Source organism: Coregonus clupeaformis, chromosome 26 (assembly GCF_020615455.1).
Source record: "Coregonus clupeaformis isolate EN_2021a chromosome 26, ASM2061545v1, whole genome shotgun sequence".
NCBI lineage: Eukaryota > Metazoa > Chordata > Actinopteri > Salmoniformes > Salmonidae > Coregonus > Coregonus clupeaformis.
Window position 1 is genome coordinate 30,941,516 of NC_059217.1, and position 6,000 is coordinate 30,947,515.

Consider the following 6,000-nt stretch of genomic DNA (forward strand, 5'->3'; position numbering starts at 1 on the left):
CACAGCCTGTTCTTCTCTCTGTCACGTTAGAAACACGGGTTGGATCAATTCCATCTCAATTTCACTTGCTATTACACAAAATGAATTGAACTCCCATGGGGGAAATCAATAGCCAATTCAAGTGACATGAGTTGAAATAGAACTCCTCAACCCAAAGCTTAGAACTGTAGGAAGCTAAAGCACTTTTACTAGGAGCAGCTTAACATTACCTCACTGAGTCAGTGTAAGTCAACACTAGAGGATGAGAGCTTACTGCACACATACTCATACACACACACACACACACCACCACCACCACACAAACACATGGGAAAGCAGATAGGCTATTAAGCTTACTTAAGAGCAGGCGCCTATCAACTGTGAAACCCTTAAAGAAAATCAACTACGCTTCTATATGTCTACTATTTGAGAGAGAGAAAGGGGCGAGGTGGTGTAGGGGTGGCGACTATGATGAGAGAGAGAGGCCGTCATGCAGACAAACAGCTGACTTAAAGCTTTCTGGTTGTTAAGAGTGAGATTAACAAAATAAAATTAGCAAAAAATATATATGTAATCAAACTGTACAACACAGGAGGAAAAGATCGACAGAGTTAAAAGACCAATCTTTATCGTGCTAGCTAGCCAAATTCAAATTTGTCAGTCCCCTGTAGCTCAGTTGGTAGAGCATGGCGCTTGCAACACCAGGGTTGTGGGTTTGTTTCCCACAGGGGGCCAGTATGAAAATGTATGCACTCACTAACTGTAAGTCGCTCTGGATAAGAGTGTCTGCTAAATGACTAAAATAAATGTAAATGTCAGCTAGCTCACGTGAGAGAGATTTACCGTAGTTGGTTTAAATTGTACTTTACCACTTCCTTTTCAATTAGTGACATCTATGCTACTGGCTGCTGCCAGGGCCGGATTACCGAACAGGCACTCAGGGCCCAACCTCGAGGGGGCCCCAAACCAATTATCATAAATGTTATTTTAGAGGGGAGCTTGGAGGGGCCCCAGATAGCATATTATAGAAACATTTGTAGAATTGAAGGAAATTAGCTTTAAAATAAAAAAAATTGACAAATATAATTATAAAGAGCAGATGCATGAATGCCCACATGCAGGAACGCACCGAATTGTGGGCCTCCTCTTTGAAGCCTCAAGTGGCAGTGGACATAGGCTGTAATGTGACTTTTATCCACTAGACAGTGCCAGAAGTCGACAGTTTTTTGAGTCAGTAGCTCGATAATTTAATCATAAAAATGTAAACGCAGTACTTTGTTGTATGTCAAATGTGTTTGTTTATGCATAGACACAGTTACAAGTATTTTGTGTCGAGTTCATGTCGAGTTTTCAAGTAAATAAGAAGAAATATAACACTAAATTCAGCAAAAAGTTCTGCAAACACTTCACCTTTTCCTCTCTGAGCAGTAATTTACAGTGCGCGGTGCATGCTGGGACTAATAGTTCTAATGCAGTGGCCATCGAAGGTGAGCATTTGCCCACTGAAGTCGGTTACGACGCCGAACTGCAGTCAGCTCAAGACCCTAGTGAGGACGACGAGCACGCAGATGAGCTTCCATGAGATGGTTTCTGACAGTTTGTGCAGAAATTCTTCGGTTTTGCAAACCCACAGTTTCATCAGCTGTCTGGGTGGCTGGTCTCAGACGGTACCGCAGGTGACGAAGCCGGATTTGGAGGTCCTGGGCTGGAGTGGTTACACGTACGTGGTTGAGAGGTCGGTTGGACGTACTGCCACATTTTCTAAAACGACATTGGGTCCATTCTGACTGCAGGAATGTCCACCAGAGCTGTTGCCAGATAATTAAATGTTAATTTATCTACCATAAACTGCCTCAGATTAACATTAACATTAACAAATTAACATGTAATTATCTGGCAACAGCTCTGGTGGACATTCCTACAGTCAGAATGCCAATTTGCACGCTCCCTCAAAACATAAGACATCTATTGCATTGTGTTGTGTGACAAAACTGCACATTTTAGAGTGGCCTTTTACTATCCCCAGCACAAGGTGGACCTGTGTAATGATCATGCTGTTTAATCAGCTTCTTGATATGCCACACCTGTCAGGTGGATGGATTATCTTGGCAAAGGAGAAATGCTCACTAACAGGGATGTAAACTAATTTGTGCACAGAATTTTTGATAAATAGGCTTTTTGTGCGTATGGAACATTTCTGGGATCTTTTATTTCAGCTCATGAAACATGGGACCAACACTTTATATGTTGCGTTTATATTTATCTTCAGTATAGTAACATTTTAGTAAAGAGCCTTGATTTCTAGTCCTGAACTCTCCGTCTCTCTGTTTCTGAGTCTCCAGTTGAGGGGGGCTACTCCCAGAGTGCGGGGCAGAACGAGACCCCCTGGCCAACTGTACCTACCACTGCCATCCAACCTGCTGCAGCTGATCCCCCGGCATCTGGAGTGTAGGCAACCATAGACTTTCCCACAATATACCTGTGGAGTCCAGAGAAATGTCCCAGTCTGTCCCGAAACACAGTTGTTGTTCCAGCGCCCCGCCACCAGATGGGGCAGGCATGTTACGAACCCAGGGTGGGGATGAGGGAAAAGGGACTCGATGATGCCAACGGAGAAGGGAAGGGAGGAAAGAAGGAGAGGAGAGCTGAATGAGCGGTGTCGAACGTACCCAGTGTATTCCTGGGTGATATTATTTTGGGAGTTGGGCAGAGCTTGGACAGTGTTTTTACTCATGCTTTTACAAATTTTACATCTGCTTTTTTTCATCTCTGTATTTCTGTACATGTTTATTTTTTTAAATCATCATTATCCTTCCCCCCTGACAACATATAGAGGATTGATCCACTGATGTTACCTGCATGATCAGAGGACAGGCAGACTAGATTAGATTAGAAAGGTCCTCATGCATGTTGACTGGCAACAGGTGTTTTTATAGCATGAGGAGTCTACCACAGAACTATGTGTATGTGGTACCACCCATTGTGGAATAGTTTCTGTACAGCAGATATTGTAGCTAATACCTCATGAGAGATAGACTTACATGCAGAGCCACTCTTCAAAAAACGAAGAATAGGTCTCAGTTATTAACCCACAGTTTTACTCCTGATGCTTAAACTACATGCTAACCTGAAAGGACAATATGATCCTGTTGATAAAGACTATTTTGGGGGAGAGATTCAGCCTAGCTTTGAACTGGTCAAAACGTAATCCATTTAAGTTATTAAGACCATGGGAGATGAAATTAGCTCAGCCCTTTGCTTAAGAGCAGGGAATAGATGTGTGCGAATACAAAGCCAAATGTGGATATGTTTTTCACCGTCCAACTAACATTCCCCTTTGGATCACCCTTCCATGGATATTTTCTTCATTCATATTGTGGTTGTTTTTAAAAGCCATTGTATGTGTACAGAGAGAACTTTGAATTAAAGAATGTATATAATAATCCAATCGTCTTGTCTCACTTCATCCTTAAATCTGTCACTCTCGCTCTCACCATAAGGCCACGTTAAATTGTTGATACTTATCATAACCTATTGCACATACAAAAATTGGATTTTATGTTATTCACTCGACTACTCATTTTTATAAATGTTTTTACACCACCCTATTTTTAAATGTCTATCATTTTAATGTATGTACGAGAAACAGCTTGACCTGTATACCTTTGGGGTCTAATATGTTAAGAGAAGTGGCATTGAAAAGTCTGACATGGAATATCACGCCCAACCCTAACCTGTGATCTGTGTAAGAGGCGATATCTAGTGAGAAATTGGCTGTTGTAACGCATTTGGCTGAGGTTTTCAGCCCTCTATCAAAATATTATAATTCACATCAGCTTAAAAAGGGTTAATTAACAACCTTTGGTTTCAAAGATGTTGAGGAAGTGGCATTGAAGAGTCTGACATGGAATATCATGCCTAACCCTATTCTGTTAAAAATTAAAGTAATACCACAATATCCTACCTACCCACAATTCAGTAGTGGTCTTCAGTGAGGTGCACAGCTGCATGTTTCTGTCCGCCATGACTGGGACAGGCATAGAAGACCCTACATCTATCTCATTAGATCAGAACTGTATGGATCAACAATTATTCATGTTTATGGTTTACATCCCAAAATGTATTGTGTTCATTGTCTTCACAGCCCTTTATGTGATGAGAATAAGGACAGGTGTCACATGATGGATTAAACATGTTTGTAGACTTTGACAGTGGTTCCCAACTTGACTTCTTTGACACATGCTATACACCATGAGAAAAATGCAGTTTACAGCCATTCATTGTAATCCATTAGGGAGTCACATGATGACTGTAACCCTTTGAATAAACCTACAATTCGACGTTTGGCTTGCAGTCTTGCATCAGCAGTTACAGTTAAAGTCTGAAGTTTACATACACTTAGGTTGGAGTCATTAAAACTCTTTTTTCAACCACTACACAAATGTCTTGTTAACAAACTTTCGTTTTGGCAAGTTGGTTAGGACATCTACTTTGTGCATGAAACAAGTAATTTTTCCAACAATTGTTTACAGACAGATTATTTCACTTATAATTCACTGTATCACAATCCCAGTGGGTCAGAAGTTTACATACACTAAGTTGACTGTGCCTTTAAACAGCTTGGAAAATTCCAGGAAATGATGTCATGGCTTTAGAAGCTTCTGATAGGCTAGTTGACATCATTTGAGTCAATTGGAGGTGTACCTGTGGATGTATTTCAAGGCCTACCTTCAAACTCAGTGCCTCTTTGCTTGACATCATGGGAAAATCAAAAGAAATCAGCCAAGACCTCAGAAAAAAATTTGTGGACCTCCACAAGTCTGGTTCATCCTTGGGAGACATTTCCAAATGCCTGAAGGTACCACGTTCATCTGTACAAACAATAGTACGCAAGTATAAACACCATGGGACCACTCATCCGTCATACCGCTCAGGAAGGAGACGCGTTCTGTCTCCTAGAGATGAACGTACTTTGGTGCGAAAAGTGCAAATCAATCCCAGAAAACAGCAAAGGACCTTGTGAAGATGTTGGAGAAAACAGGTACAAAAGTATCTATATCCACAGTAAAACAAGTCCTATATCAACATAACCTGAAAGGCTGCTCAGCAAGGAAGAAGCCAATGCTCCAAAACCGCCATAAAAAAGACAGACTACGGTTTGCAACTGCACATGGGGACAAAGATCGTACTTTTTGGAGAAATGTCCTCTGGTCTGATGAAACAAAAATAGAACTGTTTGGCCATAATGACCATCGTTATGTTTGGAGGAAAAAGGGGGTTGCTTGCAAGCTGAAGAACACCATCCATACCGTGAAGCACGAGGGTGGCAGCATCATGCTGTGGGGGTGCTTTGCTGCAGGAGGCACTGGTGCACTTCACAAAATAGATGGCATCATGAGGAAGGAAAATTATGTGGATATATTGAAGCAACATCTCAAGAAATCAGTCAGGAAGTTAAAGCTTGGTCGCAACTGGGTCTTCCAAATGGACAATGACCCCAAGCATACTTTCAAAGTTGTGGCAAGATGGCTTAAGGACAACAAAGTCAAGGTATTGGAGTGGCCATCACAAAGCCCTGACCTCAATCCTATAGAACATTTGTGGGCAGAACTGAAAAAGTGTGTGCGAGCAAGGAGGCCAATTACACCAGATCTGAATGGGCCACAATTCACCCAACTTATTGTGGGAAGCTTGTGGAAGGCTACCCGAAATGTTTGACCCAAGTTAAACAATTTAAAGGCAATGCTACATAATACTAATTGAGTGTATGTAAACTTCTGATCCACTGGGAATGTGATGAAAGAAATAAAAGCTGAAATAAATAATTCTCTCTACTATTATTCTGACATTTCACATTCTTAAAATAAAGTGGTGATCCTAATTGACCTAAGAGGGAATTTTTACTAGGATTAAATGTCAGGAATTGTGAAAAACTGAGTTTAAATGTATTTGGCTAAGGTGTATGTAAAGTTTCGACTTCAACTGTATCTAGCTGCTTTGGTGATGGCAGTAATACTGGAG